General features: G+C 49.3%; 1 protein-coding gene across 1 annotated transcript in view; it reads right to left on the bottom strand.

Annotated features, from left to right (window-relative positions):
* Window positions 1-676: 676 nt before the first annotated feature.
* LOC146833012 (TLC domain-containing protein 4-A-like) overlaps window positions 677-21,900 on the bottom strand; it is a 375,443-nt gene continuing 354,219 nt past the window's right edge. The window contains exon 9 of the transcript XR_014960484.1: window positions 677-1,847. The gene's annotated coding sequence lies outside the window, so the exon portion shown is untranslated. The remainder of the gene's footprint in view (window positions 1,848-21,900) is intronic.

The raw sequence follows: 21,900 nt of genomic DNA, 5'->3' as shown, positions 1-21,900 counted from the left end.
GTCACGAGACCTCCAATAGTTGAGGAAGAAGTTGCAGTATTCGGCTATAATATTAAACTCAAAACACAAACGTAAGAAGCCTCACCCCAAGGGCCTTCATCTCTGGCAGCTGTCAGTTGCGTAGCCAGTGTGTCATGGGCCCTAGTGCAAGAAACACAATGGGTTCCTGTTTGAACTGTGTAATACAGCAATAATCAGGTTTCAGTAGCCCCCTCTGCCCTTTGGGCCCTGGTGCCACTGCACCTGCTGCACCCTGGTATCTCTTGTCTTCTGCTGGGTGATGGTGAACAGTGTGAGAGAGTTCAGTGTGAGTGGTGCGAGTGTAGGGTGAAAACTGTGTCGATGTGAGTGTCAAGTGAAGTGCATGAATGTGATACGAGAGGAGGGCCCTTGTGAGTGTCAGGTAAGAGGAGTGTGTGCAGAGTGAGAGGAGTGAGTGCATGGTGGTGTGAGCAGTGTTAATACAGGGTGAGTGGTGTGCCTTTGTGTGAGTGCAGGGCGAGTGGTAAGAGTGAAGGGTGAGTTGTCAGAGTGACTAGTGAGTGAATGATGAGAGGAGTTAGTGAAGGGTGAGTGGTGTGTCCCTATGAGTTCCGGCAGACTATTGTGCCTGTGTGCAGGCAGGGTGAACAGAGTGCCTGTATTAGTGCAGGCTGAGATGTGTGTCTGTGTGAGTGCAGGGTGAGAGGAGGGAATGTAGTGTGAGTGCTGTGACTCCAGGGTGAGTGATGTGCTTGTTTGTGTGGTGTGAGTGCAGGGTGAGTGGTGTGCCCATGAGAGTGAAAGGTTAGCTGTGGGAGTGCTTATGTGAATGCATGGTTAGTGATGTGCCTGTGTGAGAGTAGGGTGAAAGGAGTGACTGCAGGGTGAATGATATGACCATATGAGTTTGGGTGCAGGTAAAAGTGCAGAGTGGGAGAAATGAATGCATGGTGAATGATGTGCTTGTTTGCGTGAGATTGCAGAGTGACAAGTGAGTGAATGTCACAAGTGCAGGGTGAGTAGTGTGCCTGTGTGACTGCAGGGTGAGTGCAGGGTGAACAGTCTGAGTGCATGGTGAATGGTGTGAGTGCAATGTGATTGCTGTGAGTGCAGGGTGAGCGGTGTGCTCATGTGGAGGGTGAACGGCATGAGTTGATGACAAGTAGCGTGAGTGCAGTGTGGTCACTGTGAGTACAGGGTTACCATTGTGCCAGTATGAGTGCAGGGTAAGAGGAGGATGAATGGTATGCATGCAGAGTAATACAGTGAGTGCATAGTGAGCAGTGTGATCGCTGTGAGTGCAGAGTGAAGGTGAGGGGTGAGAATGAGGAGCGAGTTGTCTGCATGCAGGATGTATGCCCAGACACTAAGAGTAACTCAGCATATTATTGACGGTCTGTGAGTAGGGTTTCAGATATAAGTTAAACTATTGCTATTATGGCGTCAATCACGGATGGAGGGTGGAGAAAATAAATAATTTGCTGATCCTGCAACAAATAAAATCTCGTGATTAGGGTTGCCAGCGGACTGGATTTCAACCAGCACCACTGGTATTTTGATGTCCCAGCCAGTACAAAAAGCTGATATTTTTAGCCCTTAGCTGTGCATACTCCAAACAGCAACTATAAATAGAAAGTACTTCTAAATGAGTTCTAGAACTGCATTAATGATCCATGACAAATAATTAAAGGATACAAAGACAGAAAAGTCATGTTAAAAATAAATACTCACAGTTTTATTTACAGCCCTATTTAGTATCACAGCCAGGCCTTTGCAGACTCCTTAAACAACAAATGGCTGATATTTTTCTCCTGGAAAGGTGGCAATCCTACGCCGGATAGCCCTTTCCACGAAATGGATTCTCCCTAGAACAATAAAAGTAAAATACAAATGTAAGGAATAGGTAGAGTGGGGACCGAGGGGGTATTGGAACCAGTGAAAAGAAAACAAAGCCTCGTTAACCAGGTCACAAAGGCACGTAAATGGTATTTTAAAGACCTGTGCAAAACTCTGGTGTGACTGAGATAGGATGCCAGACACAGCCCAGCCCAGCCCACAGCACCTCAAGAACACCACAATGTTTGACCGATGACACAGAGAAAGAGGAATTTAACATGTGCATTTTGCAATTGGTTTATGCTATGACTGGGAGGGTCAAGGTTACTGTTTGGGTGGGCCTGGCCCACCCTCTAGAACCGGGCCTGCGCTGCGCCTGCGTGTTGTCAGCTTTCGGTTCAGAGCAGCAAGCCGTAAGTGTTTAGAGGGGTTTCTTATGTTTTTTTTTCAACTGGCCCCAGGGCTTTAAGTGGGCCAGGTCTCACAGGTGCTAAGCACCAGCAGTATTTTAAAGGGGGCCTCGAAACGGGTCCCTCTCGGGCTCTGTTTTGTGCCCTGGCACAGGCGGTCCGTTTTTTCCAGACTGCAGTGACAGCAGGCACATCGATGTGCGCGTGCTAACACTGCTTACGTCTCACTAGTGGAGAAGTTACGGCATGACGTCATACTAGGTAAGCGCTGTAGGGGAAGTGAAATCCTTTAAAGAGATTCATTTTCTCTCTGGATTACCCTTCCCTTTTTGAAACTCAGGAGCAGCAACATTGTCGTCGTATCACCAGGGCTTTAAGTGGAAGCTTTTTCAATATTATATACAAGCCATAGTTGCTGCTTATTTATCTTATGCAACTAACAACCATTGACAAAGCACTTGCTGTAGATATGATGTTACGTGTTGTATCATATATCTAGATGCAATGACAGAAACAGCAAAACTCAAGTCGGGCGGTACACTATGCTAAACACAGATTTTTAGCTTAGGTGTTTTTAAGCCACGCCCTTAATTACATTGGCCACGCCCCTTTGAGAGCCCCCCACCAGTTTTTTCATCCCACTTAAAGCCCTGACTGGCCCCAACACCAAGGCCTCACTTATAGGGCCATCAGCCATTCTTTTGCTGAATTTTCGTACTGGCTGAGAGCTATTTGGAGCCCAATGTCTAGATGCCAGTGCCAAGGAGGGAAACAAAGGCACTCACCTTGTCGTCAGGTTCACAAGTGCTTAAGAGACACTACAATTGGGAGGCACGATTTTAACTTTATCAAATCCCAGCAGGGAGTGATCTAAGATGTTTGGGCCCCCGGGCAGAAAGGGAATGTAGGAGGTCCCTCTAATTTGCATACAGCGTGACATATGCAGGGCTTTGTGTATCTCAATAGATGCCCCTACTCCTGAAGATGCTGGGCTGCAGCTCCTCCCTCTCAGCCATCTACTCGCACCTCTTGTACAGCTCCTTAAGAGCTGAAGCTGTGAGAGTTGCTTATCATCTGAGAGGGTAAAAACTGCGGGGGTACTAAACTGCAGCAGGATAATAGGCATTCCGTGGTGCCTCTTTATGGGCTGCATGGCTGGAGGCAGGACATGCCTGCAGAATATGTCTCCTTGCAACTGCGCCCATAGGTGCCTCCCCCCTCGGTTTCGCTGCGATGCTCCATGGCTGCGAGGCTCAGGGAGGGTGAGCGACCTCCTGTGACACAATTGCAACGAGACACCTCTCTCAGTTGGATGGGTATGAGTCACAAGAGGAACAGTGTGCCATGGCCTGGTTGTGTCGCACTGGTGCAGGGCCCCATGTTGGTGGGCTGAGTGCTGGGCGCTGGTCAGCTGCCCACACTTCCCGTGCCTAGCTCCGGCCCTGACCCCCTGTATGTAAGAGATAATCATGCACTCTCAGAATTATAGATGTATCTGACTGTGTGTATAATTACACCAATAAAGAATTAAAATCGCTTATCAATTATTTTTTTTATTTAATGTTTTACAGCTGTACTCATTCCAGTGCAGAGTTGAATGTTACAAGTTGTAGGAGTAATATATCATCTATAAACGTAAGTATTATATGTTACGAGTGCTTGGTCTGGAAAAACACAAAATCAGGATTTAAAACATAAGCAATGATTGAAGTTGTGTATAATAATAAGACGTTATTAATATCCGAAGAAACCTTTTTATCAGCCTTAGAATAATGCAGGATTAAGAAAAGAACAATAAGGTTCTAAACGTATTTCCTTGCAGTTACATGTAGCTCCTCGATGCCAGTTGATGGCGCACTGTGCTATAACCTACATTTAAAGGACTCAAAGCAAAATCTCGCTGGCAAAAGCAGTTGAACCATTGTGCAAGCCACATAAAGTAACAATCTGCATGATACATGTGGTGCTTTACATCAGGTACTATAACCCTATATGCTATTTTATGATGAGTCAAAACTGTGACTAGACAATAATCAGATCTCCCCAGCATGTGCATTAACCACCAACATTACCTTACTGTTACTATGATCTCCTGAAAATTGCTGGGCACACAAAAATCTCTGCAGCAGGTGCCTTAACCCTTTAAGATATTTTAAAATGGAACCTGTTTGTGACCGATTAAGTAAGCCACAACAGATTTACTGTCAACATTTGTCCTCGTTGCCAATTTCACTGCAGCACAGTTTATGAATGTATACATTTACTGTCAAATTCCACTTTTCGTGACTCTGTCCCTCCTGACTTCACCAACTTTCTGCTGCCATACCTTAACCCCCAGTTCATGGGATCCAGAATTAAATGTTTTCTTTATTTCCAGCACTCCTCCTAGACACATGATGATATAAACCATCCATTTGTCCCTCTGGACTGAGGCTACACTGTGTGAGCTGACCGATGATTGGCTTATAAATGGCCAATCCACACATAGATGTGCAGTTCCGTAGTGGTGGTCCAGTATATTCACTCTAGTAATTGGACCGGTTGAGCTAATCAGAGGCATCAGCCCTCACCCACCAAAAGGTGGCATGCTTCATCACTGTCCTGTGATCTTTGTCAGACTGGCGCTGCACTGCCCAGCAGTTCCGGCGTAGGCACTCTTTGCCGGAGATCTTTTAATTTGCCTTCGATTCTGGATTGCCAGCCCCAACCCGTCAGAGTTTGTGTGGGGAGAAGAATATGTGAACGGTAGATTGGCCAAACAAGAGTGAAAAAAGATTCAAATTAACTTAAGTCTCCAAAGTCTCTTTATATTAAAGAGACCTGTGTTAAGTTTAAATCAGTGACGTTATTTGAGGCATCTGAGCCCCATTTTGGCCTCTGCATGTTTTTCGGCTGATGGAATGATGAATCCTGGACCTGGCCTAGTGTGTAACCAGGCAAAATAAGCAGCAGTATGACCGGTCCCTGCCCTTTCTCCACAAACACCTCCAGCGGTGTATCGCTACTTCCTCACAGGCACAAACAGTGGTGTGCCATCACTGCCTCTTCAGGGGGATCCTCAGCATGCATTACCAGCACTGGGCCCACACTCTGCAGTGCCAGCACTGGACCATTGTCAGGGTGTGCCAGGATTTGGCCCTCAGAATGGAGGGTTTGAGCACTGCCTTTACCCTGTAGTGCCAGCAAAGGAGTCCTCTGCATGCAGTGCCAGCACTGGACCCACACTCTGCAGTGTCTGCACTAGACCATTGTCAGGGTGTGCCAGGATTGGGCCCTCAGAATGGAGGGTTTAAGCACTGCCCTTACCCTGCAGTGCCAGCAAAGGGGTCCTCTGCATGCAGTGCCAACACTGGACCCACACTCTGCAGTGCCAGCACTAGACCATTGTCGGGGTGTGCCAGGATTGGGCCCTCAGAATGGAGGGTTTGAGCACTGCCCTTACCCTGCGGTGCCAGCAAAGGGGTCCTCTGCATGCAGTGCCAGCACTGGGCCCACACTCTGCAGAGCCAGCACTGGACCATTGTCAGGGTGTGCCAGGATTGGGCCCTCAGAATGGAGGGTTTGAGCACTGCCCTTACCCTGCAGTGCCAGCAAAGGGGTCCTCTGCATGCAGTGCCAGCACTGGGCCCACACTCTGCAGTGCCAGCACTAGACCATTGTCAGGGTGGGCCGGGATTGGGCCCTCAGAATGGAGGGTTTGAGCACTGCCCTTACCCTGCAGTGCCAGCAAAGGGGTCCTCTGCATGCAGTGCCAGCACTGGATTTCCACTGCTCAGTAGCGGCTGGGTTCCTCACATTGGACTGGTTGAGCTCTCTCCTAGGGATCTACGTTGTGTCCAAACAGGGAGTCTTTCACCTCATGGTGCCCAAACCCTGCAATGCCAGACCAAGGCCCTCAACATGCAGTGGCAACACCGGATCCTCACCTTGAAGTGCCAGTTTGGGCCAGACTCTCAAGCACTAGACGTGGACCTCAATCTGCACTGGTTCATTAATCTCTTTCCATTCTACATAATACTACATAAAGCCCCCCTAGGGACCTACATTTGTTTTAAGGCAGGAATCCCAATGACACAGATATTTCCAGCCCCCTTAAGGTTCAGCTTCATCCTTATTTTCCTCACGCCTCTCAATTCCACTAGTGCTCTTTTTAACTGTAGAATGCCACCTGCAATTATTATTCATATATTAATAAAGAATCCACGCAACTTGACTTCATGGGGTCTTTAAGTTCCTTGTTTAATATTAACTTGGACCGTTCAGCCTTTTCATACAGCTTTGATTATTGAAATTCCGCGGTTTTTTCCATTTCCCTCCATTTGCATCTTTCTCAAGGCAGCGGTGTTGAAGTCAGATAACTGGGAACATAAGAGCATAAGTTGTTGTGCAGAGGATATTACTTAGATAATGAATAGACAATAGCTGAATGAATGAAAACACTGATATAACATGGCTCTGTGAGTTACACTGCCTCGGAACATTCCTGGAGCTGTTATTGGAAAAGATGGATTAAAAAAAAAGTTGAACTTTTGTCTTAGGATGAGCTGCTTAGCATTGCTGAGGGGCTGTAAACATTGTTACAATGAGATCCCCTTTGCTGCCGGTCGAGTGACTTTGCTGAGTGGTGCATGTCACTGCTGCAAGACAGCTTGTCTCGTTGCAAGGGTATTGTCCTTGTTTCATGGTGGTTGGGTTTGTTGTGAGGTTGTCAGCATTGTAGCATGGGTGTTGAATTGGATGATTAGAAGTGGTTGACTTGCCTGCATGGTGGTCGACTTACCTACAATACTGAGATCTTTGTTGTGAGGTGGGAAGCTGTGTAGTGAGGTTTTTGGTGTTGTTGAAGATGTTAATACAGAGTATATTCCACGGGAATGGCTCTTGGCCTATTAAGTATCGGTCTCCTGCAGTGGGTTCATGGATCTGGAGAAGGCTTTTGTCAGAGAAGCTTATGGTGTATCCGGGTCAGGTGTCTGTAATTTGTTGTTGGGGAATTTTGAGGTGACATAGGAGTTAAGAGAGAGCTAGAGCAGAGATTTCAGTATCAATAAGATGGCATCCGAGCTGCTTTCCCTTCTGCCACTTCTGTAGCAGTCTTCTGGATCACACAGAGGTGGGAGTTTGGCAGGCTGTACAGCCCAGGGTAGAGTGAGTTAACTTAGTCAGGAGTTAAAGGTGGACTACTTCCCAGAGATGACTTCAGGAGAGGAGGTGTCTGAGAAGGCTGACGTAGTGGTGGGCCACTAAGGACATCGGGGTGTCAAGGGCGATTTTGGAGTCAGGAATGACATCTGATTGTTTTGCCGTGGTGCAGCCAGGGAGGCTGGGATTAAGTGACCAGGGCTGATTGCAGTGACTTGAGTTGGTTGTAGGGTGGTGGTGGTGGACTTGGTGTCAAGCAGCAGAAGTTCCACTTTGTTTCCAATCACTTTCAGGAAACTCCCTGTCATCGATTTTCTTTGCTCGTGACCACCTAAAATTGACATAATCAGCACTGGAATAGGCAAGTGGCACCACGGGTAAACAAGAGGCGTCCATTCGAATGAGCACCACCACAAGGTGTATACCTAGAGATAACAACCTGGGCTGTAACACTCCCGCCGCAGCTGCGACAAGGATGTAGGGTAAGATAATTGGATGGAGCCCTTGAATGAGAGAAATAGTCAATTAACGGATACTTCCACAGTCGCCTGTTCTATATCTCCCTTCCATCTGGGAGTCATGACACTGTGATCCTGGGGAGCTTTATGATGTTATATTTTGAGTTGTGTGAGCTTCACATTGATGAGTTCCATGGGGCATTTTTCCATGTGGGTGGGTTTACGGTACATGGGTCCATATTTGTGGGTGACTATAATGCATTTTCTTGTTTGGGGTTTACCTGGTGCCTGTTCCCTTTTTGTTTGTCTTTTGGTTTTGGGGACATGATTCCACACTGGTGGGTGACCTGGAGCACATTTTCTTATTGCCGGTTTACACAGTAGATTTTTCTCTGTCATTTAACTTTTGGCGGATTATCTCACTTACATTTTTGGCTGAGACCAGGAGCTCCTAACCCCATAGGTGAGGGTATGGTGTGTATATCCCAGTTGGCCATAGCATTCAGCTGTTACGGAGACACCTGATGCACCTTTATATCTTAGTCGGATTTCTGGCTCAGGTTTTCTGGTTGGCATTTCGCCGCTGGAAGGGCTGCTAAATTATTTCCATGTTTGCATTTTCATGCTGTATGTTCACTCTGGTAGGTTACCACGGGGAGAGAGACCCATCTAAGCCATATTACTAGACCTACACCAGGTCAGTGTAGTCCAGAGTTATAGTATTACATTTTTCATAAAATACATTATAGGGGTAAGCTGTAAGTGCATAGGTCTGTCTAGTTACTTTCATATTATTACACTTGATCTCCGCAGATGGGTCAGTAAAATGGATCTTTTGTCCTGAAAGTGTGTACTGAATTTTGACCCTCTGTCCTGAATTTTTATAATTTTTCCAGAATTTACATTCATACCAGGTGGTCACCATCTAGGTCCCATTTAGACTCTAGATGTCTAAACAAGTACTGAAGCAAGGAGAGGTACTACCTCTCATATAGTTTGGTCTGGGATCAGAAGTACTTCCTGGGAATATGTATTGCAGCCAACATCTATCTGTCTGTGCCATGGTGATGGCCACCTTTGGGCAGCCTGGCTTCAGCGGTTTCAATGATTGTATTTGGAACAATTCCTCAATGTAGTTATTTATTTACTTAGTCGGGTGGTTTATAGAGCTTACATTAGCCTGTGAGTGATTATTCACGGGGTCCTATTTTTAGAATGTTTTTTCAGATATCTTAGAGCGTTTTCTGAAAATTAAAGGAAAAGCTCAGATTTACCACCTATTATTTTTATTTCTGTGGGAAACACTGCATACTCCCCCAACTTTAATCTAACTATTCTCCTTATATGTTGTCCTTACACTAAACCATAGGATATTCCTACGTACAATCTCACATTATGCCCATTTTGCTTCCTTGCCCCAATATTTTTATAATCCCCCTTGTTCTAACTATAAACCTAAGCATTACCCTATGCTTTATTGTGACCCTGACACTAATACCTTCCCCTGTTTTGACCCCTCTAATTTGCACAAAAAGAGCCGTACCAGTGTAACTTCCTTAACATAAAATACCTTTCTGTGACATTCTACACATGCATGCATCACAGTTGTCTGTACCCCACCTCTCCTACTTGAGGCCTTACCTGCCACCTTCCCGCACACACCTGTACCTCTTTCTAACTCCAACCCAGATCTGCTGCTTTACTGAGTGACTCGTCATGTTTCAATTCTAAAAGCTCTATGTGGATCCCTCCTTACTAGGAAGTGGGGTAAGGTTAGTTACCGTGCCGTCAACGTCAATTCATAAAAATACCATAGCTAGCGGAAGTTACATCACACACCCTGTAATCTCAGTGATATCACAATAAGGCACATCATATGGCCTTTGACCCTGCATCTTCCCAGGAAGTGATGACCTTAACCTTGATTACATACAATAATTCTATCTACTTACAAGTGTGAAGTTCCTTCCAAGAAAGGTTCCAGAGCCCACTGTGAGGGTCTAGGCGTGGTTTTCCTGCATAGATCTCTCAATCAGTCACCCCACGTATATCCCATGCAAGGTGAAAAGAAGTGCTGAGTCCCCCTTGGAATAACCTTTTTAGACAAGTCTACACAACTATTAGAATCCTTCGTTAATACTTTCTAGAAGGACCTTTTGGCTATAAACCCTTGTCTAAAAGATATCCGGCAAAGTGCCCCCCTGTGGGGCCTACTGGGCATGGCAGGGACTGCCCAACGAGGAGCACAGCCTGATGGTGAAGCATGACACAGTTGGTGGTTGAGAGCTGGTGCTCCTACATGGAACCTCTCCTTGGTGATCTGCAGTGCCCAGGCCCTCACAGTGGGCTTTGGAACCCTTCTTGGACGGAACTTCACACTTGTAAGTAGGTATAATTATAAATAGGTAGGGCGTGAGTTGAACCGTCAATCCCGCCTGCATTAGAGTAGGTATTATTAGCATACAATAATTGACATTGCTGAAGTTCCATATTAAGTGCATTATTACTGTAAAAGCATAACACATGGATGTCTAATATAGATGCCACCAAATTTAAATGAATTTACTGACATGATATGCCAGGGGTACATTACTAATTTTTCTTTGTATTGCATGAACGATTGTGTTAAAGTGCCTCAAAACACACAACAGCACTGGGAGCTTAAATTATTTGTGCCAATAGCTGTCACAGTTTGTTGGTTTCCCTATTGTATACCTCAACAAGATATGTATTGATAAATTACAGTGAGATGCAAAAACAGTATTAGTTATGTCTAAATGTATTAATTATTATGAGCCACATACTGACTATAAACTAAGTTATTGGTTTAGAATATTCCTTTTTGTTAATATGGATTTATTTTCATTTGTAAAGCACTATCACTCATGTGAAGCACAGAGGTGAATGTTTTATTTACACACCGTCTTTCATGTATTCGCAATAATAAAACATGGCTACAACTTCTTTGAAAATGTGTTTGCTTTATTTAATCAGAAGAGTGTGCAATGCACTGCTGAATGCATTTATTTAGCAGCACCTAAAGGGTAGCGTCCCTGTCTCTGTGAAAGGTGCAGAAAGGAAACAGTGCTAATCATGACACTTCTTACCTTCTGTTCATGGCTTGAGTTTGCCATCTCTGAAGCAAGGGATTGCAAAGGCAACGGCAGGCTTCGCAAGGGCAAGCCAGGTTGCTGCTGCGACCCATGGCAACCTATGAATGCCATCCATGTATTTAGCAGGCCTCATCTCACCTTTAGAAAACTTGCAGACGTTCTGGGGAAGACCATTCCCTCTACAAACCTCACTCTTTCTGTGTATAATTTTGTAAAATACATACTAGAAACCATTGGCATTGGAGTGCTGTACAGCTGTAGCAAACTACAAGTAATGCAACTACACAACAGGGCATCAATTTACATGCTGAAACAAGAGTACCGTCTTCAAGGGACGTGCAATTACCATCATGAACTGTCGTGTTACTATAAATGTAAGGATTTGTATACATTAGGAAGTTGGTTCATTTGTCGCAACAAGAGAGCAGAACAATGAATAAATACCTGAATGTAAAAGATTCTTATATGGAAACAGAAACACTGGCTATTGCACGATAAAGGGGATTGCTTTGTCTTTACAGTGAATGTGGTTAATGAAATGCGTGATGGAACAAATTATTCAAAGTTTTAGCATAGTATGTTGATATGATGCATTCATCAATTTGTGATTTTAATATTAATCATGTTAGATTGTGTGATTTCTATTCTATTTAGGTTTTGAACTAAAGCACTTTACACTCTTCCATGGCTCTTTATTGGATCTTCACATACACTTTACTAGATTGTCAATATCTCGGAGTTCTAGAAACCAGTGGTTGGATGATACAGGAAGAGTAATTTATGAGGCTAGTGGCGTGATCAACATCAGAATTAATAGTATAACTGATCGTTTAAAACTATAATTGATGCTTGATCATGGGTGGTTGTACTCCACTTGAGCTATACACTTCCTATTGTTCGAACAGTAAGATGTACACATGCACAATGCACTTTACTTTGGAAATATGATTGCACACAGTGTCGGAGGTTGGCATGACTTGCATATATGCATTACTATTCAATAATGGATTTGTACGAAATGCTGTTCCACTTTAAAATGCCAGTGTAATAGTAAATGTATATGTAAATCATCGAAGAATAGGATGGCTTGCCAACTGTACCATTATTTTGGACACTAAGTGATGCTAAGTCATCTTTGTGGCCATTTGCAATGAAAATTAATACACAGGTAATTATAAAATAACTTACCCTTATGATTAGGGAGAAAACAAAATGCCCCTGTGAGCACTGATGTTTACATTCTGCAAAGTCACTTAAATAGGGAACTGCATTGATGTGTACAAGGAAGTTTGCATGATTAAGTTATTGTTGATACTCCAGTACTGGATCTTTAGTAGATTCACATGCTTGAATCATTCCCCGTCGTTAAAGTGGGAGTCCCACGGTACCATAATAAAGCAATGTGTATCACTACATTAGGCCATAATGGCAGTGAACCATAGGTTTTGTAGCCTGTCTCTGTCCTTTTTTAAAAAGGACCTAACTATAAATTTTAGCCAATCCAGTGATAGTACCCACTAGAATACTCCCAAGAGAGGCTGAATCCCTCAGATTTTCTTCTGCGTGTCGTGTGATGGGAGTCTCCTTGAGCTCTGCCCAATCTACTATTTTCTCTCGGCTCGTGAGAACATTTTTCTACTAGGAAGTTATTTACTACAACTATCTACACATATTCTGACTGGATCAGCATGTCACAACCATTCTAACAAGCATTTACAATGCAATGGTCTCGGCATTGTTAAAGTTAGAGCTATTGGCATTGCTCATGACGTTATTTTTGTTTTTAAAACATTTAAAGAAACTGCATTGTTATTTACAATGTCAATAGCTTAATCTCTCTCAAATGCGAGACCTATTGCATTTGCACCCACACAGAGCCACACACACAAAGCCACCCACACACACAGAGCCACCCACACACACAGAGCCACCTACACAGAGCTATTCACATAGAGCAACCCACACACAAATAGAACCACCCACGGGGCGCTAGGTGGCGCCAAACCAAGATGGCCGCGCTATAGCAAGGCTCTCGCCCGACCGGGCATTCTTACCATCCTTAAGGACATCCTGACCACTCTATCCTTCATATAGACACTTTGGCTGGACGCCTGAATACCTGCGGATTACAGCGGTGCTGGTGGAGTTGGGATACCCTGCCGAACGGCAGAGAAATCGGCGGCGACTCTTCCCGGGCGGAGCTACTGGCTGCTTTGAGACCGGCGGGGGTGAGGTGTCGCCTGCCGGGAAACTCTGAGGCTTCTGCGGCCCTTGCGCTGCTACGAAGACATCCCCCGGGGGAGAGCGGTGCACCGGTGGACTCGGGAGGACGCTGTGGGGACGCCGGAGCCTGCTGTGCCCCTGTCGTGGGGAGACTTCCTGGTGTCGGGGCAGAGGAGACGACGAGACTGATCGCGGCTCGGGCGGCCCCATCTCGACGATGCTGGTAGGACGCTACGGGGGCCTGGAAATTATCCCACTTGCCCGTTAGCGCTGTGACTCCATGTGCAGGTGGCCTGGCAGTGTGCGGCCCCCGAAAACAGAAGAACTGGCCTAGTCTGTCCCCGGCGGGGCGCATAGCTGTGGTCTGCGGGCCGCGTGGGGGAGGGGAGGAGCTCCCCGCGTGGTGCGGCCTGCCCGAGTGCGGCGCGGGACACGCTGTCTGTCCATACCTGACTGCGAGCGCCTCAGTGGATTGGGGACACTGGCGGGCGGCGCCCCGTGGATACGGAGTATATCGGGGACACGGCCTCTTCCTTGGCTTGCGGCCCGGCCGGACTTCTTGGCGCGACCTCCCCCCCCTCCTGCCTCTGGCCCTCTCCCTGCTGCGGCCCCCCTGTCGGGCGGGGTGTCGTAGATGCTGGCGCTGGACGCGGGGCAGTGCTGGGGCTGTGGAGCGGCTGGGATGGAGTGAGAGTCAGCTACCGACCGGGGGCCGGAGGAGGAGGGGAACCCACTTGCTGAGAGCCTCGACCCGTGGCTCGTGACCGCAGCGCTCGTCCTGGTGTTGGACCGCTGTGTGCTGCCTGATTCTGCCCGCTTGCATTCATTCAGCTGGAGGGAGTTGCGCCGCGCCGCCCCTCGCGCCGCCGTTTGGGGACTGTGTCCGCGGGCTGGTCGGCTGCTGCCCCGGCCGGGGGTGCTCCTCCGGTCGTCCGGTCTGCCGGGAGGAGCTGGACCCTGGAGGGGACGGCCCTGGACATGGGTCGCAAGGACGCCAAACAGTCCACACTGCCGTTCGAGACTACGAAGAAATCCGCGAAGGCGCCGGCATCGGGGAGCGAGCCGCCCGCCGCGTGGGCACCCGACGAAGACTGGAAATCCCTACTAGTGAGCATGAGGCACAGCCTGACGTCCATAGACTCAAAAATAGATAGCATCAATACCGGGTTGGACAGTGTTGTCGCTAAGCTGGAGCACCATGATACTCGCATTAAGGAGACGGAGGAAAGGATCTCTACCCTGGAGGACGGGGCCTCTTCCGCTGCCAGGCAAACGGCTCAGATGGATCGGCTCCTCAAAATCATCGCGGACAAGAATGAGGATTTAGAGGCGAGGTCCCGTCGCAACAACATCCGCGTTCTGGGACTGGCTGAGTCCACCAACACGGGAAAAATCGAAATCTTCATTGAGAACCTTGTCGTTGAACTGTTTGGGAAAGACTCATTCTCCTCATCCCTCATTGTGGAACGGGCCCATAGATCCTTAGCTGCCAAGCCTCCACCGGGAGCCCCGCCGCGACCCATTGTGGCGCGCTTCCTTAACTACAGAGACAGGGATGCAGTGCTGAGGCGAGCGCGCGAGATTGGCACGGTGGTGTATGGTAACGCCACGTTATCCTTTTTTCCTGACTTCACTGCCTCGGTACAGGAAGCTAGACGAAAATTCGCCGGGGTAAAAAAGAAACTACAGGCCCTGGAGCTGCCCTACGCCATGCTTTACCCAGCGAAGCTTAACATTTCTTACCAAGGCCGACAGCATTTTTTTCAAACTCCACAACAGGCTGAAGACTTCCTCAAATCCCATAAAAAAGACATAGTCGGAGAGGATACGGGAGGGAGGCGCTCGAGTGCACCGTCACCAATGGCGCAGCAGGACTGATCGTGCTGGGACGACACACCGGCCGCGAGAGACCATCGCTGCTGAATATACTCGGACTATCAGAAGTACATTCTGGCGAGGCATTTCCGATGAACAGGTCAGGTGTCAGATGAACTGAAATATTTCATTACTTGTGCCCGGTCACCCGCCTCTGTCCCGCATTGTGATACCAGGAATATACCTGGTTCCTAGCGGGTGAAAGTAGAGAGGGGGAGGGCAGGCTTGGTGCCCCTAGGCATCGTCCCCTAATGGGCGAACCCCTATACTCCCCCTTCCGTAGTGAGGGGAGGGCGTCAGCTATTTCCCTCATGTTCTTAGGGATGGTGTTGTTCGGGGAGGGAGGGACGGGGAGGGAGCTAGGTACCCGGCTAGTGGGGTTTGCCGGTGTGGGAGGGAACCGACTCCGGCTAGTTTTTGAGATCTTAGATTTCGCAATGCCAGTTAACTGGAGTCGGGGGGAGGTGGCAGTTGTTGTGGGAGTTTATTATGTTGGTGAACTTGAGTGCTGCACGACTTCATATGCTATGACTCTCAACCACGGATATTTGGGTCTGAGTGAATGGGTGACGTAGCCGACTCGCGGCCCTCTATGCAATTGCAGCTTGTATCCTGGAATGTACGAGGGTTGAACAACCCGAGGAAGAAGAGACAGGTCCTGGGGTATTTGGACAGGCAGGGGGTTTCTATTGCCATGCTTCAGGAGACGCATCTCTTACAGGGTGGGTCCCCCTTATTTGCATCCCGTTGGGCTACCTGTAGGGTGTTTTCATCCTACTCTAATTACGCTAGAGGGGTTACGATTCTGGTGCGACGGGGAGTGGGGTTTATACCTGAGGGGACTGAGGCTGACTCGGGGGGTAGGTACTGTCTGGTCTGGGGGACACTGCACTCACACACAATACTCTTTGCCTGTTACTATGGCCCCAACACGGACGACCCGGCCCCATTTCTCACACTGTGGGGGAAGATACAAACACTGGGAGTGGTACATGTCGTAATAGGAGGCGACTTCAACACTGCGCTTCGGCCCACGGCGGACAGATCACACCCTCAAGCGTCGCACTACACGCAGACCCAACGCACATTATTAAGCATTGTCGACGAACACCACCTGATAGACGCGTGGCGGTACTCACACCCCTCGCTCGGACAGGGTACACATTACTCGGCAGTGCACTCCACGTGGGCACGCATCGATTACATATTTCTTTCGGCGGGTCTCTCTCCATGGGTGGGCCGTACACTACATCTCGCCCGCACACTTTCCGATCACTCCCCGGTCCTCCTTTCGCTGCGCATACCCGTTGCAATATCCCCTTTTCTTAGTTGGCGCCTCAACCCGGCGCATCTCCTGGATTCGGTCTTTAGGGCGGAACTGGAGCAAGACATACAGGAGTTTTTTGACCGCAATGTGGATTCAGTGTCCAGTATTGCCACGGTCTGGGAAGCTTTCAAAGTTACTGTGAGAGGCTGGTGCATAGCTAAGGGAGGTGGGGTCCTTCGGTCCTTGCGCGGAGATCTGCACAAACTCGAGTCCGAGATACGTCGCTTAGAGGGCGAACTGACGCGGCTCCCGCGGGGGGCTGCGGTGGCCGCACAGCTCCGAGAAAAGATGAATGAATATACGGAGGCGGCGGATAGGGAAAGCAAGTTTCTGGGGAAACCGTTCGTGGCGCGGATATACGGAGAGGGAGACAGACCCGGTAGGGCGTTAGCCTCGGCTGCCCGCCCCCCTAGGTACCGCAATTTCGTGGCCTCCCTGCTCGACGAGCGGGAGATCCCGCAGCGAAATCTCCCGGATCAGCTTCGGGTCCTCACCGACCATTATACCAGACTCTACACCACACACAGGTCGACGCCGATCAATCTACATGACTATCTCGACGACACGGCCATAGCTTGGCTGGGCCCTACACAGCAGGAATTTCTTCATCACGAAATCGAATTAGATGAAATAAAAGATGCTATAATGTCCATGTCATCGGGCACGGCGCCGGGCTCGGACGGTATACCGATCGAGTTTTACAAAACCTTCATTCACGCACTGGCCCCGGTGCTGAAACATGTATACTATACTGCGCTGGAGGAGGGTTCTCTGCCGGCTACGATGCGCGAAGCCCTCATCACGTCCTTGTTGAAGCCTGGGAAGCCGCCGGACCAATGTGATTCGTACAGGCCTCTATCGCTACTGAACGTGGACATTAAAATATTGGCAAAGGTACTGGCTACCCGCCTTAATCTCCTGATGGAACGCCTGGTCCTTCCGGATCAGGCCGGATTTGTCCCTAACCGTGCGACTGCCCATAATCTGCGCACGTTGCAGGCTGTGCTGCAGGATATCAGCCCACAGTGTAAGGCTGCTGCAATTTTCCTGGACGCCACTAAGGCGTTTTATTCCCTGGAGTGGGATTACCTTTTAGCGCTGCTGGAGCGAATGGGTATTCCCTTCAGCTTTCTGAATTGGATCAAGTTGTTGTACACCCGGCCCCAAGCCGCGGTCTTGCTCAATGGTGCCCGATCTGCCCCTTTTGCCATCCGCAGGGGTACCAGACAGGGGTGCCCCCTCTCTCCAGTGCTGTTCGCAATCGCGATTGAACCCCTTGCGGCTAAACTCAGGCAGCACCATAATCACCGCTCTCTTATCTATCCAGAGCGCCAATTGCTTGTCGCATTATATGCGGACGACATCACCCTCTACGTGCATAAGCCGCAAGAAAATCTGAACCCTTTGTTACGTGAAATCACTAAATTCGGAGCTATATCTGGGATTCAGATCAACTGGGCGAAATCAGCCCTATTCCCCTTGACGGACAGTACCCTGCCGTTCCCCCTGGACTACCCATTGCTGTGGGAGTCGGAGGAGATTAAATACCTGGGCATCAGGGTGACCAGAGACCGGGAGACCCTAATCCGGGCTAATTACGGGACGGCGCTAGATAAAATTACCGAGAATGTCACTAAATGGATCCATCTTCCGCTGTCTATGGCAGGGCGTATTTCCCTGATTAAGATGGTGGTTCTTCCCAAATTGTTATACCTTTTTACCAACATCCCCTATAGCCCGGGTCCCCACTTCTTCCGAGCTCTTAACTCCCAGATGTCTCGTCTGGTTTGGGGCGGGAAGCAGGCCAGAATCGGGATGCGAACCCTCATGTTGCCTTACCACCAGGGAGGGTTTGAGGTGCCTAACTTTCAGCGCTACTACGACTGTGCCCAAGGGCACTTTGCTGCCTACTGGCTCCACCCCCACCCTTTATGGCGCACCTGGCGGTGGAGGATGGGTACATGAGACCTGAGCAACCTTCCGGTTATCTATATTCGGAGGTCCGTTTGGGAGATCGTGACCCCACTACGGTTGACTGCACAGTAAGGGCCTGGAAGCGCATAGCGGCACGAATGGGGGCCACATTCCTATACTCTCCCCGTATGGTCCTAGCATATGATCCTAGACTGAGTGTTGCACGTGAGGAACTCGGTCGCAAAATGCTCACAAGGCTCGCGATCTGCACGTGGGGTGACCTATATCACGAGGGGAGTTTCCGCTCGGCGGCGCACTTCTTTGGCGAGACATCCCCGTCGGTGATGGATACGTTCCTTTATGTCCGACTGCGACAAAACATAAAGGCGGTCACGCCTAATTTCCCGGACGAGCCTGTGGTCTTGGCGCCTCTTCATGCTATGTTGCAAACGGACACTCCGAAACATGTGGTCTCCATGCTGTATACCCACGTGCAGTCGGCTCCGTCCCCCCCCTCCCTCAGAGCGCGGGCGGACTGGGATAATGACCTGGGGAACCCAATGTCGGACGAACAATGGGAGGAGAGTTGCTCTCATACCACTGCGGTGACGGGTAATGTGCGACTTAGACTAGTCCACTTTAAATATTTGCACCGCCTCTACTATACCCCTGCCAAACTGTGCCGATTCGGGCTGCGAAGTGATGACCGCTGTGTGAGATGCAGGAGGTTGGGTGCTGGCTTTCTTCATCTGGCCTGGACGTGCCCAGCTGTTGCCGCTTATTGGGAGGAGGTCTTCTCGGCCCTGTCCGAGATGATCGGGGTGACCACCGCGCCTTGCCCTGAGCTCGCCCTGTTGGGCCGGTCGCACCCGGTGCTCAAGACGCATCGGAAATTCTTTGCTCTGGGACTCCTGCTGGCCAAGCGCCACGTGGCGTGTAGATGGGGACGAGGACGGGCGCCTAAATTCAAGGACTGGCTGAGTACTATGTCTACATGGCAGGAAAGGCTTCATCAGTATGCTGACCTTTTGCCCCCCAAGTCGCGGCCTAAGGACCTCTGGGGACCCCTCGTCGCTTACCTCCTGCGGGCCCGCGAGGGGGGCGATTCCGAGGAGGGCGTGACCGAGAACGTTGGGAGAGCCGACTCCTCAGCCACGCCTTGTGCTGTCTCTACCCCATTGACCACTACGACGGATTGCTTGCCTTGACCCCCCCCTTTTCGTCTCCCTGTTCCCCCCCCCCCCCAGGATGGGTGTACGGGACGCTCCCCGTTTGCCCGGACCGAGTACATGCTTGCTGGTATGATAGCATTTTATGCGCCTGCTACATGGGTGGGAGGGGGCGGGATGCCATTTCCCCGGATTTGAGATGCCATCAAGCTTTCCCCGCCGCAGCGCAGGTTGAGTGGCTGTGTCGTGTGTAGCACCGGTTCATGTTCACTACATTGCATCAAGGATATCTCCCCCCAGGTCGCTGGCTAGGTCAGTTAAGTGCAGAGCAACATAACACTACAGTTGGCCTGTACCCAGCTATGGGTGCACCTCATACCAAGGCCCTGCACTGGACAGTTCCTTACGCCACATACTAAGTATGGTGGACACACACTGGGGGCGTACAGTTCTCATTGAAGTTAAAAGTTGGTTCTGACAAAATGAAAAACGAAACCTCACAGGGTAATTGGATGTGTGCTTCTTGCTGTTATCATTGCCACTATATACCTTCATCAGCAGCCTAAATGTAATACCCAGCGGCCGGCCCATATGGGTTGTAGGCGACATGCTGTGAGCCTGACTTACTCCTGTCTAGCAAGTGTTCTACGTCTATTGCACTGCATGTTGTTACTGCCGGCCAGGTGACATGGTTGTATGGTTGTAGGCAAGAAGCTGTGTATGCTCTGTTTTTGACTAATAAAGGTTTTTCAAAAAAAAAAAAAAAAAAATTGTAGAACCACCCACACAGAGCCACCTACACACACACTACTGTTACCCACACACAGACAGAGCCACCCACGCGTAGAGCCACCTACAAAAAAAGCCACCCACACAGAGCCACACACACAGAGGCACACACATATACACACACACACATAGAGCCTCCCACACACACACACACAGAGCCACCCACACTTACAGAGCCACACACACAGAGCCACACACACAAAGCCACACACACAGAGCCACACACACACACACAGAGCCACATACAGAACCACACACACATACAGAACCACACACACATACAGAACCACACACACACACATACATCTAGACACATACACATTGATCTTGGGAGCCAAAGCAGAAGTGGCACCGTTGTTTCTAGATCTTTGCATTTATCACTAAAAATTAAGCATTTAAAAGTCTTTGTTCAGGAGGTGATGAAGCTATGTAGTCATAATGGTTATAGACTTTTTAAAAGTTCACCCTCCAGAAAATTCGTGCACCGGTCTCTGCGGGCATTCGTCGGGGAACTCACCATGGTTGTTGTTTGTACTGGCCCTGCTCCTGCATGGTTATTTCAGAGGAGACTGAATCGCATACGTCTTGAAAAGAGCTCTCGCTGCAACATCACTTCATTCCAAAGGCATGGCATAGTCACACGATCTCGTGTACTCCCAAACGCAGTGAAGTGGTCACCATATGCACACACCGTGGTAACCATGGCGACCGCGTCCATTCGCGCAGGGTGTGTGGGGGGAGACAGGGGGGAGCCCCACAGATGTGATTGTAAAGCCCTGACAATCCTTGTGTGTGGGGGGGGGGGACAGGGGGGGTTGCATGAAACTGAAGGGAGCAGGGTCACTTTGATCTTGCTTGTTTCCGTATTAATAGAGAAGTTTTACATTGGCGGGAACAAAGGCGCAGTGTTAACTCTAGGATTACACATTAGTCGGCATTAAGTCTGTGTCATTGATTGTGGTGGGGAAGGGGCTAGCTCTATTCTGAGTGGTCTGGCAGTCCGCTAGCCTTGCTGTGCATCCCCGTGGCAGAGAGTGACGTCAGTAAAGATTTCCATCACAAGGAGTCATCATTCATGTTAAACTTGAGCGACGGGTTCCATAGGAGCAGATACAACCTCACTGCATCAAGTGCCCCGTGGGCCTGTAAAACTAGGTGCAGCTGTAGGACACAGGCATAGGGTTGCATGGGGTGTAGAGCGTCCGTGTCCCATTCAGGGGTGTCTGGTTGCACTTAGGAGACAGCGAAGAGCTGTAGGAAAACGTTAAACCCACGGGGTGACCGGTTTTGAGGGGCCATGCCTATTGTTGCTTTGACAGCCCTCGCCTCGCCTCCCCTCTAGCGGATACTGGTATGCTGTGGTTAGCTGGGGCGGGTCTTTGGAGGGGGTGGTTCCTGGATTTCCTTCAGCCATGGTAACCCCGGGAATGCGGCAGTGACGGCCCGCCCGTGCTCTGGGCGGAGGGGGCTGGGGGTCGTCCAATGTGTGCTCTGCACGGGTGGGCGTGGGCCCCCTGTGTCCACATTCAACGGAATAAAGTTTATATAACTGAAAGGAGAGGATTGTGTTCCTGTAGTAAAGGGAGGGGCGCCTGGCCGTGTTCCAGGCCTCTCCAGACACAACTTTCCTCGTGAACGGCCGCAGCCGAGCGGTGACTTCGC

Source organism: Triturus cristatus, chromosome 4_2, assembly GCF_964204655.1.
Source record: "Triturus cristatus chromosome 4_2, aTriCri1.1, whole genome shotgun sequence".
Classification (NCBI taxonomy): domain Eukaryota; kingdom Metazoa; phylum Chordata; class Amphibia; order Caudata; family Salamandridae; genus Triturus; species Triturus cristatus.
The sequence above is the reverse complement of the archived record's forward strand: the minus strand, read 5'-3'. Positions and strand labels throughout refer to the sequence as shown.